This window comes from Panulirus ornatus, chromosome 11 (assembly GCF_036320965.1).
Source record: "Panulirus ornatus isolate Po-2019 chromosome 11, ASM3632096v1, whole genome shotgun sequence".
NCBI lineage: Eukaryota > Metazoa > Arthropoda > Malacostraca > Decapoda > Palinuridae > Panulirus > Panulirus ornatus.
Window position 1 is genome coordinate 1775618 of NC_092234.1, and position 20666 is coordinate 1796283.

General features: G+C 40.4%; 1 protein-coding gene across 7 annotated transcripts in view; it reads right to left on the minus strand.

The window, feature by feature from the left end:
• Window positions 1–4769: 4769 nt before the first annotated feature.
• The window catches only part of LOC139751179 (uncharacterized), a 129099-nt gene continuing 113202 nt past the window's right edge, over window positions 4770–20666 (minus strand). For all 7 annotated transcript variants that reach the window (XR_011713294.1, XR_011713292.1, XR_011713291.1 and 4 more), the window contains 4 exons: window positions 15240–15318; window positions 7147–7221; window positions 5457–5565; window positions 4770–5212 (listed from right to left, as the gene is read on the minus strand). The gene's annotated coding sequence lies outside the window, so the exon portion shown is untranslated. The remainder of the gene's footprint in view (window positions 5213–5456; window positions 5566–7146; window positions 7222–15239; window positions 15319–20666) is intronic.

The window sequence follows — 20666 nt, forward strand, 5'->3', positions numbered from 1 at the left end:
TCTTGGGGTTATAATTCCAGGATTCTCCCATCCAGGGGTTTCTGCATATTTAAGGCTGTGCCATACCAATATCAGTAACAGGATGGACTCTCTCATGTAACATGTTCTTTGATGAGACTGCATTGTCTTTTGTCAAGTGATGATACATCACCAAAGGTGATTTTTCTCTTATGATGTAGCCTCAAACAGGTAGAGATAACAGTATTTCTCACATGCTAAATACATTGGTGATCTTATTTCATATTGAGCCCTCCTATTGCCCCTTTGTTGCTTTAGAAAATTTCTTAAGATAATTTCTTTTTCCCAAATAAGTCCTCAAAGAACCTTTTGCAAATTAGACTTTTTGTCACATAAAAAGAATAATGCTTTGTTTAATAATTATTCCTCTTACAACACTTCAGCAGGTACAGCTGCAGTCATCATCCCATACAGCAGTGGTTAGGATGTTAGATGTTCCAGTCCTTCATGATTCTTGGAGGCAGGAAGTAGTGAATGATATTGCAGAAAAACCATGGTGACAGTAAGTGTTGGTTGAAGTGTGAGTATGTTAACCAATCAGTGGGTGATATATATATATATATATATATATATATATATATATATATATATATATATATATATTTTTTTTTTTTTTCATACTATCCGCCATTTCCCGCGACAGCGAGGTAGCATTAAGAACAGAGGACTGGGCCTTTGAGGAAATATCCTCACCTGGCCCTCTTCTCTGTTCCTTCTTTTGGAAAATTAAAAAAAAGAAAAAAAAAACGAGAGGGGAGGATTTCCAGCCCCCCGCTCCCTTCCCTTTTAGTCGCCTTCTACGACACGCAGGGAATACGTGGGAAGTATTCTTTCTCCCCTATCCCCAGGGATATATATATATATATATATATATATATATATATATATATATATATATATATATATATATATATATATATATATATATACATATATATATATATATATATATATATATATATATACATATATATACCGTGTCTTATAACCTTACGTCTTAACCTTACGTTCGCACACAAGTGTGTGTGTTTATGGTTATAACGAGATTACTATTTGCGCGTTACGTTGGTAGTGTTTTACACTTGCATGTTCCCGGTCTCTTACCCCTGGATATATATACATATATATATATATATACATATATATATATACATACACATATATATATATATATATATATATATATCACCCACATATATATATATATTATTTTTATTTTATTTTGCTTTGTCGCTGTCTCCCGCGTTTGCGAGGTAGCGCAAGGAAACAGATGAAAGAAATGGCCCAACCCACCCCCATACACAATGTATATACATACATGTCCACACACGCAAATATACATACCTATACATCTCAATGTACACATATATATACACACACAGACACATACATACATACCCATGCACACAATTCACACTGTCTGCCTTTATTCATTCACATTGCCACCTCACCACACATGGAATACCATCCCCCTCCCCCCTCATGTGTGCAAGGTAGCACTAGGAAAAGACAACAAAGGCCCCATTCGTTCACACTCAGTCTCTAGCTGTCATGCAATAATGCCCGAAACCACAGCTCCCTTTCCACATCCAGGCCCCACACAACTTTCCATGGTTTACCCCAGATGCTTCACATGCCCTGATTCACTCCACTGACAGCACGTCAACCACGGTATACCACATCAATCCAATTCACTCTATTCCTTGCCCTCCTTTCACCCTCCTGCATGTTCAGGCCCCAATCACACAAAATCTTTTTCACTCCATCTTTCCACTTCCAATTTGGTCTCCCACTTCTCCTCGTTCCCTCCACCTCCGACACATATATCCTCTTGGTCAATCTTTCCTCACTCATTCTCTCCATGTGCCCAAACCATTTTAAAACACCCTCCTCTGCTCTCTCAACCACGCTCTTTTTATTTCCACACATTTCTCTTACCTTACATTACTTACTCGATCAAACCATCTCACACCACACATTGTCCTCAAACATCTCATTTCCAGCACATCCACCCTCCTGCGCACAACTCTATCCATAGCCCATGCCTCGCAACCATACAACATTGTTGGAACCAATATTCCTTCAAACATACCCATTTTTGCTTTCCAAGATAATGTTCTCGACTTCCACATTATCTCGACTTCGCCCCCTCCCCCACCCTATGATTCACTTCCGCTTCCATGGTTCCATCCGCTGCCAGATCCACTCCCAGATATCTAAAACACTTTACTTCCTCCAGTTTTTCTCCATTCAAACTTACCTCCCAATTGACTTGACCCTCAACCCTACTGTACCTAATAACCTTGCTCTTATTCACATTTACTCTTAACTTTCTTCTTTCACACACTTTACCAAACTCAGTCACCAGCTTCTGCAGTTTCTCACATGAATCAGCCACCAGCGCTGTATCATCAGCGAACAACAACTGACTCGCTTCCCAAGCTCTCTCATCCACAACAGACTTCATACTTGCCCCTCTCTCCAAAACTCTTGCATTCACCTCCCTAACAACCCCATCCATAAACAAATTAAACAACCATGGAGACATCACACACCCCTGCCGCAAACCTACATTCACTGAGAACCAATCACTTTCCTCTCTTCCTACACGTACACATGCCTTACATCCTCGATAAAAACTTTTCACTGCTTCAAACAACTTGCCTCCCACACCATATATTCTTAATACCTTCCACAGAGCATCTCTATCAACTCTATCAAATGCCTTCTCCAGATCCATAAATGCTACATACAAATCCATTTGTTTTTCTAAGTATTTCTCACATACATTCTTCAAAGCAAACACCTGAATCCACACATCCTCTACCACTTCTGAAACCACACTGCTCTCCCCCAATCTGATGCTCTGTACATGCCTTCACCCTCTCAATCAATACCCTCCCATATAATTTACCAGGAATACTCAACAAACTTATACCTCTGTAATTTGAGCACTCACTCTTATCCCCTTTGCCTTTGTACACACACACACACACATATATATATATATATATATATATATATATATATATATGGATGCAGTGCCATTGTACAAAGGCAAAGGGGATATAGGTGAGTGCTTAAATTACAGAAGTTTAAGTTTGTTGAGTATTTCTGGGAAATTATATGGGAGGGTATTGATTGAGAGGGTGAAGACATGTACAGAGCATCAGACAGGGGAAGAGCTGTGTGGTTTCAGAAGTGGTAGAGGATGTGTGGATCAGGTGTTTGCTTTGAAGAATGTATGTGAGAAATACTTAGAAAAGCAAATGGATTTGTATGTAGCATTTATGGATCTGGAGAAGGCATATGATAGAGTTGATAGAGATGCTCTGTGGAAGGTATTAAGAATATATGGTGTGGGAGGCAAGTTGTTAGAAGCAGTAAAAAGTTTTTATTGAGGATGTAAGGCATGTGTACATGTAGGAAGAGATGAAAGTGATTGGTTCTCAGTGAATGTCGGTTTGCAGAAGGGGTGCGTGATGTCTCCATTGTTGTTTAATTTGTTTATGGGTGGGGTTGTTAGGGACATGAATGCAAGAGTTTTGGAGAGGGGCTAAGTATGCAGTCTGTTGTGGATGAGAGAGCTTGGGAAGTGAGTCAATTGTTTTTCGCTGATAATACAGCGTTGGTGGCTGATTTGGGTGAGAAACTGCAGAAGCTGGTGAATGAGTTTGGTAAAGCGTGTGAAAGAAGAAAGCTAAGAGTAAATGTTAATAAGAGCAAGGTTATTAGGTACAGTAAGGTTGAGGGACAAGTCAATGGGGAGGGAAGTTTGAATGGAGAAAAACTGGAGGAAGTGAAGTGTTTTAGATATCTGGGAGTTGATTTGGCAGCGAATGGAACCATGGAAGTGGAAGTGAGTTACAGGGTGGGCTGAGGGGGCGAAAGTTCTGGGAGCATTGAAAAATGTGTGGAAGGCGAGAACATTATCTCGGAAAGCAAAAATGGTTATGTTTGAAGGAATAATGGTTCCAACAATGATATATGGTTGCGAGGCGTGTGCTATAGATAGAGAGTTGTGCGGAGGAAAGTGGATGTGTTGGAAATGAGTTGTTTGAGGACAATATGTGGCGCGAGGTGGTTTGATGGAGTAAGTAATGAAAGGGTAAGAGAGATGTGTGGTAATAAAAAGTGTGTGGTTGAGAGAGCAGAAGAGGGTGTTTTGAAATGGTTTGGTCACATGGAGAGAATGACAGTGATTCCAAGAAGCACATGATGATTGGAAAAACTATGAAAGATGGTAAGAGCACTGAGCACAATCAAGTGATGATGGAATGGTTTTGACAGCATCAGAGTTATGGAGTGGACTTGTCAGGTAGCATGATAATGAACCAGGCTAAGTTGTTTCATAAAGAACTTAAATTACGAGTGTAACTATAGTGAAGGATGGCTTCAGAGATTCAAGAACTGTCATGGAGTTTCCATGAATAAAGTGTGCCAAGAAAAGTGGTCTGCAAACCATGCAGCTGCCAATTACCCAAGTCCTGAGCAGGTGTATAATGTATTTCATTTATTTATTTAATCTACATTTTATTTTTCTTAATTTAAATTTCTAGCAGTCCATGGTATACTTTAGACACATGGGAGATGTATAATTAGTGGGTTAGAGGCGTGTTGATAAATTTTCATTGCGTGACCACAGTTGGTCCGGTAAAATGGTTAACCTGGCAAGGCTTTGGAACCAAGAGTGCTGGAAATTCGGTGGTGTACCTGTACAACACTTTAAAATGTATGAAAAGAAACCAAAATTTTCTTTCCAATCATCTTTACTGAGGAAAGCTACAATGAGATCACTAACTGTGATGGGTATTGGGATTCATACAATGTAAATATAAAAATATATGAACATCTTGAAATGAGAAACAAACCCTGGTTTCATATGAAATTTTGTTAATACTCTACAAAGGAAAAAAGTGCAATGTGATTATGCAATACAAAACTTGAACACCAAATTATCAAGAAAAAAACTGAAGGGAAATTAGTCTTCAAAATTTAACCACTCTCCTAGTGACTATTACAGCACATCTATAAAGGATAATAAAGACTCCTCTCTCTCTCTGATACTGAGGAGAGATTCCCTGCGTATCTGAGCTGGTCTGCTATTCCTTCCACTGTGAGCCAGTCCTTGAGAGGCTTTCAACTCGCTGCTTCATCCTCAGTAGACCTGCTGCCAGGATCATCACCACAGTGTCTAGGTAACATTAATAAAGGTTGAAATACACAAGTTTGAAATTGTGCTTAATCTACACTATATAAAACTGCAGATTATCATACAAAAATCAAATATAAAAAAATTTATAATTTCAGTTGAGAAGCCTGAGCTTTATACATCAAGATTTATGAACATGTTGAATTTAATACTTTAAAAAGTTTACAAAGTACTGATATATTACCATATCTTTGAATTTTTTTTTTTTTATACTATTAGGTCATACCAGAGAAGAAAAGAGTCTCAAGTTGAACTATTCAATCGCCCAAAGCATCATGCACAGCATCAGCTATCTTGTTGTATTTCCTTTCGTGGTCAACATAACCATCACCACCCTGAACAGATGAAAATTTTTATAATCAAAACAGTATTATGTAAAGTATCAGCTACAAGTAGTGTAAAACAACAAAGTAAAATGATACAGTTTCTCCCTCAAATTTTACTTACCCTTCAACTAGATTCAAGTCAAAACATCAGCAGATATAAAGGTTCTTACTTCATTTTACAGTAGAAAGGTTATATCAAAGTTTTAATGGTGCAATTTTTGTAGAGGATTACTTTTGTATTCATGAATACATTAACAGACCACTTTCTCCCAACATCAGGCATAACTAATGATCTCCAAAGTCCACTCAATGGACCAGTGAAAGGATGATCTTGGCAGATAAAACAACAATTTACAGGTGGAGTATACAGTGTCCATAAAAAGCCTTGTCTGCCCCACCATAAAATTTAACAGGCCATACATGGCTAAGGTTTAGAATAATAATCCAAGGTTTATTTACCAAGATGGTTACATGCAATACTGAATATTGCAGAAAATAATGTCTTCGTTTACAATATTCCTACCTCTAACACAAATGATTTCCAGTATAATTAAAAATATTCATGAATATTAATTAAAGTCTAAAACTATTAAATTTTTTTTTAAATAAAGCAGATATTAAAAAAGAACCTGACCAACCATTAAGTTTCCTAACTGCATGTGGCGAACTTGAATTTTGACAATGTGTGGCTCTACAACTTATCGATTGCAATAACTCGACTTCTATGTCTCTGCCATGTAAGTCATACAATGTTTGTGGTAGCAGGTTACAGCTTTTGTCAGAATTTACAAAAATTTCTCCAAATTGTATTAATTCATCTTTCCTTTTGTATAATGACAGGGAGTTCAAACTTGCTAAAGCAGTTACATAATTTGTGTACTGCCTAGGTTACCCAAGATATCTTTGAAACAGTTTCTGTATGCATTTGAAGTGTGAGTGTTGTGCCTGAGTCAGGGCAGGTTGCCGTACTGGGGCTGCATATTCTAAGCTACAAACACGAGACACTCTCAGGGTGAAATCATCATACACTTAGTCACTGAGAAGTGTTTCTAAGAGTGTGAGCACCAGTAACCAACCTCAGTGTACTTCAGGCTATCTTGAGGGAGTGATTTTCTTTCTTTACTCTTCCAGGCTGCCATTTCATTTTGGAAATTCTGCATATGAGCACTGTATTTCTTTCCCTATGCTTCAAGATGGTTAGTCTTACCTTTCTAAGAATGAGAAAGCTCAAATTCTTGCCTGAAACGAAGAATATGTGGGTACACAAGATTACCAAGCACACTGAGCATTCAGAACACATGATCAGGTGGCTGCTTCCTGCAACCCTTCATCAGTACCTTACGTCATATCACAGATCAAGACCTTCAGGAACCAAAACATGGACCTAGAATACTTCAGGAAACCAGCTAATTCCATGCCCAGATGTCTATAGATGGTAATCAAGGCAAAAGGAGAAATGGCGAAATAATAACATGCAAGTGTGGCATTGCCTTTGAAAATGTGAGGGGAAGCATACAAGGTTTTTTCTGGACACTGTAAAATGTGCCACCCAAATACATCTGAAAGCAAATGAACTGAGAGCAAGTTTACCTTCTTGGAGTGAACAAGCTTGTCTGCAACAGTGACTTCAAAGAATCCTGTCACTGAGGGTGTTCCTTCACCAGTCTGTAATATACAAACAAGTTATCATAAAATATGATCTACTTTATATCCTGTTGGCTATCTATCTATCAATCTCTGATGCCTGTTCCAATGGAACTTCCTCAAGGGGGTGGCCATGGCAATCGAGTCTCCCCTTACCATGCCAATGACAGAGGGCAACTCTAACACAGTGTTTGCAGAGGCTCCACCTAATGTTCCTACCTATAACTTTTGTACTGCTTTTATGATTTTGCAAAGAGTCAGGCCTAGCACGCAGTGTTCATCGCAGGAAAATCCTGTTAAAATGAATGAGCTGTGTGAGTTAAGTGTTGTAAAGTGTTACATATGACAAGGAAAGATTGTATGTTTTTGGACAATGCCAGTAGTCCAGGTATGGGTGAGGTAGAAAGAAAAGACAGCTCCCTGAAGTGATGGCTTATTAGGCATCTGTCACTAACTCATCAAATATCTAGTTGGAGAGTACTGATAACATATCTCCCTAATCTGGGGCTGCCTACCAACCACTATTTACTATACGGCATGTGTTATTATGGAAAGTTTCATATATATGTCATATCAAAGATGATCCAACCAAAACTGACTATTAAGAATTATAAAAAAATATTTTATTATTATACTTAATCTCTGTTCTCATGTCATCAAGGTAGCATAAGGAAAGAGACAAAGAATGGTCCAACCACTCATATACACATAATATTTTTTTTTTATTTTGCTTTGTTGGTCTCCCGCGTTTGCGAGGTAGCGCAAGGAAACAGACGAAAGAAATGGCCTAAGCCACCCCATACACGTGTATATACATACACGTCCCCACACGCAAATATACATATATACACATGCACACAATTCACACTGTCTGCCTTTATTCATTCCCATCGCCACCTCGCCACACATGGAATAACATCCCCCTCATGTGTGCGAGGTAGCGCTAGGAAAAGACAACAAAGGCCCCATTCGTTCACACTCAGTCTCTAGCTGTCATGCAATAATGCCCGAAACCACAGCTCCCTTTCCACATCCAGGCTCCACAAAACTTTCCATGGTTTACACCAGACGCTTCACATGCCCTGAATCAATCCACTGACAGCACGTCGACCCCAGTATACCATATCGATCCAATTCACTCTATTCCTTGCCCGCCTTTCACCCTCCTGCATGTTCAGGCCCCGATCACTCAAAATCTTTTTCACTCCATCTTTCCACCTCCAATTTGGTCTCCCACTTCTCCTCGTTCACTCCACATCAGACACATATATCCTCTTGGTCAATTTTTCCTCACTCATTCTCTCCATGTGCCCAAACCATTTCAAAACACCCTCTTCTGCTCTCTCAACCACACTCTTCTTATTTCCACACATCTCTCTTACCCTTACATTACTTACTCGATCAAACCACCTCACACCACATATTGTCCTCAAACATCTCATTTCCAGCACATCCACCCTCCTGCGCACTACTCTATCCATAGCCCACGCCTCGCAACCATACAACATTGTTGGAACCACTGTTCCTTCAAACATACCCATTTTTGCTTTCCGAGATAATGTTCTCGACTTCCACACATTCTTCATGGCTCCCAGGATTTTCGCCCCCTCCCCCACCCTATGATTCACTTCCGCTTCCATGGTTCCATCCGCTGCCAGATCCACTCCCAGATATCTAAAACACTTTACTTCCTCCAGTTTTTCTCCATTCAAACTTACCTCCCAATTGACTTGACCCTCAACCCTACTGTACCTAATAACCTTGCTCTTATTCACATTTACTCTTAACTTTCTTCTTTCACACACTTTACCAAACTCAGTCACCAGCTTCTGCAGTTTCTCACATGAATCAGCCTCCAGCGCTGTATCATCAGTGAACAACAACTGACTCACTTCCCAAGCTCTCTCATCCCCAACAGACTGCATACTTGCCCCTCTTTCCAAAACTCTTGCATTCACCTCCCTAACAACCCCATCCATAAACAAATTAAACAACCATGGAGACATCACACACCCCTGCCGCAAACCTACATTCACTGAGAACCAATCACTTTCCTCTCCTCCTACACATACACATGCCTTACATCCTCGATAAAAACTTTTCACTGCTTCTAACAACTTGCCTCCCACACCATATATTCTTAGTACCTTCCACAGAGCATCTCTATCAACTCTATCATATGCCTTCTCATATAAACATATATATACATAAATGCCCATACATGCACATATACATTTCAATGTATACATACATATACATACACAGACATGTACATTTATACACGTACATATTCATACATGCTGCCTTCATCCATTCCCATCATTCCCATCACCACCCCACCACACAGGAAACAGCATCCCCCCCTCCTCCTCCTCCAGCAAGGTAGCGCCAGGAAAAGACAAAAACGCCACATTCGTTCACACTCAGTCTCTAGCTGTCACGTATAATGCACCAAAACCACAGCTTCCTTTCCACATCCAGACTCTACAGACCTTTCCATGGTTTACCCCAGACACTTCATGTGCCCTGGTTCAATCCAGTGACAGCACATTGGTACACCCCGGTATACCACATCATTCCAATTCACTCTATTCCTTGCACACCTTTCACCCTCCTGTATATTCAGGCCCCGATCCCTCAAAATCTTTTTCACTCCATCCTCCCACCTCCAATTTGGTCTCCCACTTCTTCCCTCCACCTCTGACACAAATATCCTCTTTGTCAATCTTTCCTCATTCTCTCCATGTGACCAAACCATTTCAATACACACTCTTCTGCTCTCTCAACCACACTCTTTTTATTACCATACGTCTCTTACCCTTTCATTACTTACTTGATCAAACCACCTCACACCGCATATTATCCTCAAACATTTCATTTCCAACACATCCACCCTCCTCTGCACAAACCTATCTGTAGCCCATGCCTCGCAACTATATAACATTGTTGGAAGTTAACTATTCCTTCATACATACCCATTTTTGCTCCGAGATAACATCCTCACTTTCCATACATTCTTCAATGCTCCCAGAACCTTTGCCCCCAGCCCCAACCCTGTGACTCACTTCCGCTTCCATGGCTCCATCCGATGCTAAGTCCACTCCCAGATATCTAAAACACTTCACATCCTCCAGTTTTTCTCCACTCAAATTTACCTCCCAATTAACTTGCCCCTCAATGCTACTGAGCCTAATAACCTTGCTCTTATTCACATTTACTCTCAACTTTCTCCTTTCACACAATTTACCAAAATCATTCACCATCCTTTGCAGTTTCTCGCCCGAATCAGCCACCAGTGCTGTATCATCAGTGAACAACAACTGACTCACTTCCCATGCCCTCTCATCCACAATAGACTGCATACTTGCCTTTCTATCCAAAACTCTTGCATTCACTTCCCTAACCATAACCATCCCATCCATAAACAAATTAAACAACCATGAAAACATCACACACCCCTGCCACAAACCGACATTCACTGGGAACCAATCACTTTCCTATCTTCCTACTTGTACACATGCCTTACACCCTTGGTGAACACTTTTCACTGCTTCTAGTAACTTAGGTGTGGGAGATTTAAAGAGGTTTTCAGAAAAGAAGAGAGACTTGGAGTGAAGAGAGCGGTGAGAGTAAGTGAGCTTGGAAAGGAGACTTGTGTGAGGAAGTACCAAGAGAGGTTGAGTGCAGAATGGAAAAAGGTGAAAGCAAATGACATAAAGGGAGTGAGGAGGAATGGGATGTATTTAGGGAAGTAGTGATGGCTTTTGCAAAAGATGCCTGTGGAATGAAAATGGTGGGAAGTGGGCAGGTTAGAGAGGTTAGTGAGTGATGGGATGAAGAAGTAAGATTGTTAGTGAAAGAGGAGAGAAAGGCATTTGGACAATTTTTGCATGGAAATAGTGCAAATGACTGGGAGATGTATAAAAGAGAACAGGAGGTCAAGAGAAAGGTGCAAGAGGTGAAAAAGAGGGCAAATGAGAGTTAAGGTGAGAGAGTATCGTTAAATTTTAGGTAGAATAAAAAGATGTTTTGGAAGGAGGTGAATAAAGTGTGTATGACAGGAGAACAAATGGGAACATTGGTGAAGGGGCTAATGGGGAGGTAATAACAAGTAGTGAAAGTGAGGAGGAGATGGAAAGAGTATTTTGCAGGTTTGTTGAATGTGTTTGATGATAGAGTGGCAGATATAGGGTGTTTTGGTCGAGGTGGTGTGCGAAATGAGAGGGTCAGGGAGAATGGTTTGGCAAACAGAGAAGAGGTAGTGAAAGTTTTGTGGAAGATGAAAGCTGGCAAGGTGGCAAGTTTGGATAGTATTGCAGTGGAATTTATTAAAAAAGGGGGTGACTGGTTGGTGAGAATATTCAATGTAAGTATGGTTCATGGTGAAGTGCCCGAGGATTGGCAGAATGCATGCATAGTGCCATTGTATAAAGGCAAAGGGGATAAAGGTGAGTGTTCAAATTACAGAGATATAAGTTTGTTGAGAATTCCTGGGAAATTATATGGGAGGGCACTGATTGAAAGGGTGAAGGCATGTACGGAGCATCAGATTGGGGAAGAGCAGTGTGGTTTCAGAAGTGGTGGAGGATGTGTGGATCAGGTGTTTGCTTTGAAGAATGTATATGAGAAATACTTAAAAAACAGATGGATTTGTATGTAGCATTTATGGATCTGGAGAAGGCATATGATAAGAGTTGATAAGAGATGCTCTGTGGAAGGTATTAAGAGTATATGGTGTGGGAGGTAAGTTGCTAGAAGCAATGAAAAGTTTTTATCGAGGGTGTAAGGCATGTGTACAAGTATGAAAGAGAGAGTTAAGTAATTGGTTCCCAGTGAATGTTGGTTTGTGGCAGGGGTGCGTGACGTCTCCATGGTTGGTAGGAAAGTGAATGCAAGAGTTTTGGAGAGAGAGGCAAGTATGCAGTCTGTTGTGGATGAGAGGGCTTGGGAAATGAGTCAGTTGTTGTTCGCTGATGATACAGCGCTGGTGGCTGATTCATGTGACAAACTGCAGAAGCTGGTGACTGAGTTTGGTAAAGTGTGTGAAAGAAGAAAGCTGAGAGTAAAGGTGAATAAGAGCAAGGTTATTAGGTTCAGTAGGGTTGAGGGACAAGTCAATTGGGAGGTTAGTTTGAATGGAGAAAAACTGGAGGAAGTGAAGTGTTTTAGTATCTCGTAGTGGATTTAGCAGCAGATGCAACCATGGAAGCAGATGTGAGCCACAGGGTGGGGGAGGGGGGTGAAGGTTCTGGCAGTGTTTAGGAATAAGTGAAAGGCGAGAGCGTTATCTTGGAGAGCAAAAATGGGTATGTTTGAAGGAACAGTGGTTCCAACAATGTTATATGGTTGCGAGGCATGAGCTATAGATAGGGTTGTACGAAGGAGGGTGGATATGTTGGAAATGAGATGTTTGAGGACAATATGTAGTGTGAGGTGGTTCGATGGAGTAAATATTGAAAGGGTAAGAAAGATGTGTGGTAATAAAAAGTGTGGTTGAGAAAGCAGAAGACGGTGTATTGAAATGGTTTGGTCACATGGAGAGAATGAGTGAGAAAACATTGACAAAGAGGATATACGTGTCAGAGGTGGAAAAAACAAGAAGTGGGAGACCAAATTGGAGGCGGAAGGATGGAGTGAGAAAGATTTTGAGCGATCGGGGCCTGAACATACAGTAGGGTGAAAGGATAGTGGAGTGAGTCAGTTGTTCGCCAATGATACAGTGATTCAAGTGAGAAACTGCAGAGGCTGGTGACTGAGTTTGGAAAAGTGTGAGAAAGGAGAAATTTAAGAGTAATTGTGAATAAGAGCAAGGTTATTAGGTACAGTAGGGTTGAGGGACAATTTAATTGGGATGAAGTATGAATGAAGAAAAATTGGAGGAGGTGAAGTGTTTTAGATGTCTGGGAGTGGACTTAGAAGCGAATGGAATCATGGAAGTGGAAGTGAGTCACAAGTTTGGGGAGGAGGCAAAGGTTCTGGGAGCGATGAAGAATGTGTGGAAAGAATGTGTGAGGGCAAAAATGGATATGTTTAAACGAATAGTAGTTCCAACAATTTTATAAGGTTCAAGGCATGGGCTATAGATAGGGTTGTATGGGGGAGGGTGGATGTGTTGGAAATGAAATGTTTGAGGACAATATGTGGTGTGAGGGGGTTTGATTGTGTAAGTAATAAAAGGGTACAGAGAGAGAGAGAGATGTGTATGGGTGGAAATAAAAAGAGTGTGGATGAGTGAGCAGAAGAGGGTGGGTTGAAGTGGTCTGGACATATGGAGAGAATGAGAGAGGAAAGACTGACAAAGAGGATATATATATGTGTAAGAGGTGGATGGAACAAGAAGCGGGGGACCAAATTGGAGTGGAAGGATGGAGTGAGAAAGATTCTGAGCAACTGGGGCCTGAATATACAGGAGAGTTAAAGGTGTGCAAGGAATTGAGTGAATTGGAACAATGTGGTATACCGGGGTCAACATGCTGAACCAGGACATGTGAAACGTCTGAGGTAAACCCTGGGAAGTTTTGTGAGGCCTGGATGTGGATAGGGAGCTGTGGTATTGGGGCAAGTATGCAGTCTGTTGTGGATGAGAGAGCTTGGTAAGTGAGTCAGTTGTTGTTCGCTGATGATACTGCGCTGGTGGCTGATTCAGGTGAGAAACTGCAGAAGCTGGTGAATGAGTTTGGTAAAGTGTGTGAAAGAAGAAAGCTCAGAGTAAATGTGAATAAGAGCAAGGTTATTAGGTACAGTAGGGTTGAGGGACAAGTCAATTGGGAAGTAAGTTTAAATGGAGAAAAACTGGAGGAAGTGAAGTGTTTTATATATCTGGGAGTGGATCTGGCAGCGGATGGAACCATGGAAGCGGAAGTGAATCATAGGGTGGGGAAGAGGGCGAAAGTTCTGGGAGCACTGAAAAATGTGTGGAGGTCGAGAACGTTATCTCGGAAAGCAAAAATGGTTATGTTTGAAGGAATAGTGGTTCCAACAATGTAAATGGTTGCAAGGCGTGGGCTATAGATAGAGTTGTGCGGAGGAGGGTGGATGTACTGGAAATGAGATGTGTGAGGACAATATGTGGTGTGAGGTGCTTCGATTAAGTAATGAAAGGGTAAGAGAGAGGTGTGCTAATAAAAAGAGTGTGGTTGAGAGAGCAGAAGAGGGTGTTTTGTAATGGTTTGGTCACATGGAGAGAATGAGTGCGGAAAGATTGACAAAGAGGATATATGTGTCAGAGGTGGAGGGAATGAGAAGTGGGAGACCAAATTGGAGGTGGAAAGATGGAGTGAAAAAGATTTTGAGTGATCAGGGCCAGAACATGCATAAGGGTGAAAGGCGTGCAAGGAATAGAGTGAATTGGAATGATGTGGTATACTGGTGTCGACGTGCTGTCGATGGATTGAACCAGGGCATGTGAAGCGTCTGTGGTAAACCATGGAAAGTTTTGTGGGGCCTGGATGTGGAAAGGGAGCTGTGGTTTCGGTGCATTATAAATGAGAGCGAGAGACTGAGTGTGAATGAATGTGGCCTTTGTCTTTTCCTAGCACTACCTCGCGCACATGCGGGGGGAGGGGGTTGTCATTTCATGTGTGGCAGGGTGGTGACGGGAATGAATAAGGGCAGACAGTATGAATTATGTACATGTGTATATATGTATATGTCTGTGTATATATATGTATACATTGAGATGTATAGGTAGGTATATGTGCTGTGTGTGGACGTGCATGTGTATATATGTGTATGTGGGTGGGTTGGGCCATTCTTTCGTCTGTTTCCTTGCGCTACCTCACTAACGTGGGAGACAGAGACAAAGTATGATAAAAATAAATAAATATATATATGTGTGTGTGTGCGTATATGAATGAATGGGCCATTTTTCGTCTGTTTCCTGGTGCTACCTCGCTGACATGGGAAACGCAATAAAGTATAGAAAAAAATTATATATATATATATATAGAGAGAGAGAGAGAGAGAGACAGAAAAAATTAAACAGACTTATATAAGAAAAAAGTTTTATATATATAAAGGAAAAAAATAAACAGACTTACAATGTCCAGTTTATCTGGAAACTCTGCCTCAAGCCTATCTTTCAGTTTCCTGAACTTGGGGGCGTAACCTCAGGCACCGCTGTTAATAAAAGAATAAAAGGTCATTCACATGTTCTACTGTAAGATTCTTGGTTGTTTATTACATAAACATTACTAATGTTTTTTGATTACATTCTATAAAAACACATTACTAAAACACTGGACCATGGTTTTCAAACTGGGGTCTGCAAAACCCTGAGAGGATGTTACTTTTTATGATGTTATTCTCTGTGAAACTTATACAATCATACACATCTATTTCAGAAATTACATTTAAAAATTACATAGTATAAACTTTGCTTTATTATCATTTGTATTAAACCATTAAAGTTCAAGTTCTTGGTAAAGTTCCAGGATTGTTTTTCATATAAAGGTTCCATGGCTTCAAAAACTTTGAAAACTCCAGCACCAAAATATATGTTCTTGAATGTATGCTATACAAATATTACTACATCTTCCTATACACTGCTATAGTATGTTCCTGGATATATATCATAAATTAGATTACAAATGTCTACAGTACAGCTACAATGAGGAACTTCTCACTCCAAAGGAGTGTATCATTTTCCTGCTACTATTTGTGCAACATTGAAGCTGCACTAAAGGTTTTGAAGTGCAGGAGGGGGCTGTGATTGGGTTTGAAGTCCCGATGTGTGGGTGAGAGTGGGAAGTTTTGTTTGGCTCTGTTGTGGATCAGCTTTTCAGACACTAATTATATAAGTGATATAGGATGGTAGGTGAAGTTGGGTGATTTAGAGGGTTTTAGAACTGGTAATATGTTGGCAAGTTTTCAGATGTAAGGAATTTTGTTGTGTAGCCAGGAGTAGCTGAAGATACCTGTAATTGTTTGGATTGCAAATGGTTCAAAGCATTTTATATGAAAGTTGGAAATGTTGTCAGAGCCTGCAGCAGGAGAGTTCTTTAAGGTTCTCATAGCACTGACCGTTATCATTGGGAGTGAATGATAACTGGGCAGTTGTTTCTGGAAGGATTCTGGGTAGGTGTTTCATGAATTTCCTGTTTGAGTGAGGTTTTGCGGCAATTTTTTTGTAGCATCTCATGAATACGCATGGTTCATGGTGAGGTACCTGAGGATTGGTACAATGCATGTATAATGCCACTGTATAATGGCAAGGGAGACAAAGATGAGTGTTCAAACTACAGGAATAAGTTTGCTGCATATACATGGTAAATTTTATGGGAGAGTAGTGAATGACATGGTGAAGACATGTTCAGAGCATCAGATTGGGGACAAACAATGTGGTTTCAGAAGTGGTAAAAGATATTTTGATCTGGCGCTTGCTCTAAAGAATGCGTTTGTGAAATACTTCAGAGAAATAGAAGGATATGAATGTGGCATTTATGGATCTGGAGAAAGCATAGAACAGGGTTGACTAAGGTACATTGTGGAAAGTCTTAAGAATATATAATGAAGGAGAAAACCAAATAGAAGGAGTGAGTTTTTTATCAAGGGTGTAAGGCATGTGTACAAGTAGGAAGATGATTCCAAGTGAAGGTTGGTTTACAGCAGGGGTGTGTGATGTCACCATGGCTGTTTAATGTTTATAGATGGACAGGTGAGGGAGGTAAGTGCATGAATCTTGGAAAGAGGGGTGATTATGCAGTCTGTAAAGGATGACAGGGCCTGAGAAGTCAGCTGTTTGCTGATAACACAGCACTGGTGGCAGATTTGAGTAAGAAACTGCAGAAGTTAAGATTAAATGTGAATAAAAGCAAGGTTATTAGATTTAGCAGGTTAGAGGGGCACATTAGCTGGGGTGTGAGTCTGGGAAAATTTTTAGGGAAGTATAGTCTTTTAGATATTTGAAATTGGAAATGGCAGCAAATGGAACCATGGAAGAGGAAATGAGTCACAAGGTGACTGCATGGGTGGAGGGCAAAGGTTTTGGAAACATTGAAGAATGTGGAAAGAGGGGTCGTTATCTGGAAAGGCAAAAATTGGATAAATTTGAAGGTATAACAGTCCCAACAGTGTTGTATGGATACAAGGCATGGGCTATAGATGAGGATGTGCAGAAGAGGATGGGTATGTTGGAAATGACATGTTTAAGGACAATATGTGGTGAGGTGGTTTGACTGAGTAAGTTATAAAAGGGTATGAGAGAGCTATATTAATCAGAAGAGTGTGGTTGAGAGCTGAAGGGCATGTGCAGTATTGGTTTGGACATATCAATAGAATAAGGAGAGGCTGACAAAGAGGACATCTATGTCAGAAGTGGAGGGGACAAGGAGAAGGGGGGAGACCAAAGTGGAAATGGAAAGATGGTGAAAAAGATTTTGAGTGATCAAGGCCTGAACATGCAGGAGGGTGAAAGGCATACATGGAATAAAGAGAACTGGTATGTGGTATGCTGGGGTTGATATGCTGTCAATGGACTAAAGGCATGCATGGGATAGAGAGAATTGTTATGTGGTATATAGGGGTTGACATGCTGTCAACTGACTGAACCAGGGCATGTGAAGCGGCTGGGGGAAACTATGGAAAGGTCTCTGGGGCATGGTTGCAGATAGAGGTTTGTGGTTTCAGAGCATTGTGCATGAAAGTCTGAAAATGGATGTAAGCAAATGTGGCCTTTCTTCGTCTGTTCCTGATGCTACCTTGCTAACGCTGGAAATGGCCTACCAGCACTTAGCTTCTTCTGCTTCTTCACTTCAAACAAATGAATGAATACTTAATCTCTCACTTGCTTTATTCATCATTTTAAAGATCATTTGTGAATTTTCTATACCCATAATTGTGGGAAAGAGGTTTGCATGTGAGAGTGCTGGAAACTCCAAAGATGATGACAAAAAGAATCAGTTTTGGAGAAGAATTGGAGGTACTCATAAGTAAGAAATAATGATGTCAGGAATGTACCTCTATATCTTGTATAACAGTGACCCTGTTGAAAGCTCCCTTTTTCCATCTTCTGAATGTTCAACAGGTATCTCTATATGTCATAGCGGCAACAAGTGTTAGGCTTTTAAGGCTTGGGTGTGAGTTGAATTGGCACAATGGATATCTTGAGAAACAACTCTAATTGAAGGAAACTGATTGTGAAAAGTGAATGAATGGTAAATTCACAGTACTAGATTTTCATTATAATTTTTTAGTTTTAATGTTTGTAAAAATATAGTTGTTTAACATTGATATTGTTTATATTCTGTATATGTTTACCTCTGTCTAGGGAGAGGCATAAAAGGCTTAGAAGCAGCAATGAAGTCCACCAGTTGTGCTGGGGAGTAAAGGAGACAAGTAACTTAGGTTTAGAAACTGCAGAAGTTCATGACTGAGTTTGGAACAGTGTGAAAGGAGTAAGATGAGAGTAAATGTGAATAAGAACAGTTATTGTGTTTAGCAGGGTAAATGGGCAGCTCTGCTGGGATATGAGTTTGAATGGAGAAAATTTGGAGGAAGCGAAATGTTTTAGATAACTAGGAATGAACATGGCAGCAATTAGAAACAGAAGTGACTCACATGGAGGATGATGGGGGGGTTAAGGTACTGGAAGCATTGAAGAATGCTGGAAAGAGAGGTCATTATTTGGGAGGGTGAAAATGGGAATGTTTGAAGATATAGTAGTCCCAATGATGGGCTAAGGATGAGGATACAAGAAGGTGAGAGGCGTGCAAGGAAAAGAATGAACTGGAACGATGTGGTTTGCCGGGGTCAACATGCTGTCAATGGACTGAACCAGGGCATGTGAAACGTGTGGGGTAAACCATGGAAAGGTCTGTGGGGCCTCGATGTGGAGCAGGAGCTGTGGTTTCAGTGCATTACACACAACAGCTAGAGACTGAGTGTGAATGGATGTGGCCTTTTTTGTCTGTTTTCCTGGCCCTACCTCACTGAAGCAAGGGTGGCGATGCTGTTTCCTGTGGGGAAGGGGTAGCACCAGGAATGGATGAAGGCAAGTAAGTATGAATATGTACATGTGTATATGTCCGTGTATGCATATGTTCATATGCATATGTGCATGTATAGGCATTTATCCATACATATGTGTATATGAGTGGATGGGCCGTTCTATGTCTGTTCCCTGGTGTTACCTCACTGACGCGGGAAATGGCGATCAAGTATAAAATAAATATTTACTTTGTTGCTCTGGACAACACATTTGGAAAGCTTTTTCCATGCACTGATATTATGACTGGTAAAGAATTATTTCTTTCAATTCCGATTAACTTGGTGACCTTTTAGTTTTAGTCCATCCCCTCTTGTTGGTAGCAACAGTGCTAGTTTTCTATATCGACATTAATGAATCCTTTAAATATTTCAAAACATTCGATGAACCTGCTTTGTTGCCACCTCTTGCTTAAGGAGAAAAAATTCATCTTGTACTCTGTCCTCATATGGTTTGTTACAGAAGGAAGGAATCAATTTAGATGCTCTTTGCTAAACTGCTATCAATTTAAGAATATCCTTACTCAGGGGCCCAAAACTGCTCTGAATATTAGAGATAGGGTATAACTAGATTCGACTATAATGGCAAAACTATTAATAAGTCTTAACTTTCTATTTGCTTTCTCAGCAGCTTCATTACAATATTAGAATTTGAAGTTGGATATAGTGAACCCTAGATTCCTCACACGAGTGTCCTTTATCGTGTGGCCCTAATATTAGTTCAATCGAATTTCTTGTTGAGGTTTCCTTCTTGCAACAATTGACATTTATTAATGTTAAATGGAATTTGATATTTTCTAAATCATTCAGCTACTTTATCTAGATCTGAGCCTATCTTCTTCAATTAATATGGCACTGCCAATGTTTGTGTCATCATCTGCAAATTATGACACTTAAGCTATTCAGCCATACATCAGTGTAATTAATATATATGATGAAAAGTATAAGTCCCGTGCTGGACCTCTGAGGGACCCCACAATTACTGTGAGGAGTGTGAGAGGACAGGCCAATGGTATTAGGAGCACTGAGGGTCCATCATTTATAAAAGGAACACAAGGAGGACCCATCACTGGTAACTGGATAGCAAGGAGGACCTGCCAGTGGCACTGGAATGTGAGGAGGATTTAATCAAAGGCAACAGGAACATAAGGATACCCCAGTGGCAACAGGAATATGAGAAGGACTCAATCAGATGCAAGTCCATAAGGCCTTTCTTTGTTCCAGACACTGTACTAATGTACATGAGGAACCATCTACACATGAAGGGACCAACCATACATGGAGGAACCATCCTTTCAGGAAAGCAAAGAAGACCAACCAGTAGCAACAGGAATGTGGGGTCATCAGTGGCAACAGACACAAAGAGAATATGTCAGTGGTAACAGGAGTGCAAAGAGAACCCTACAGTGGCAATAAGGAACATAAAGACTCATCAGTGACAACAGGAAAATGAAAAGGTCCTGCCAGTGGCAACAAGAATATGA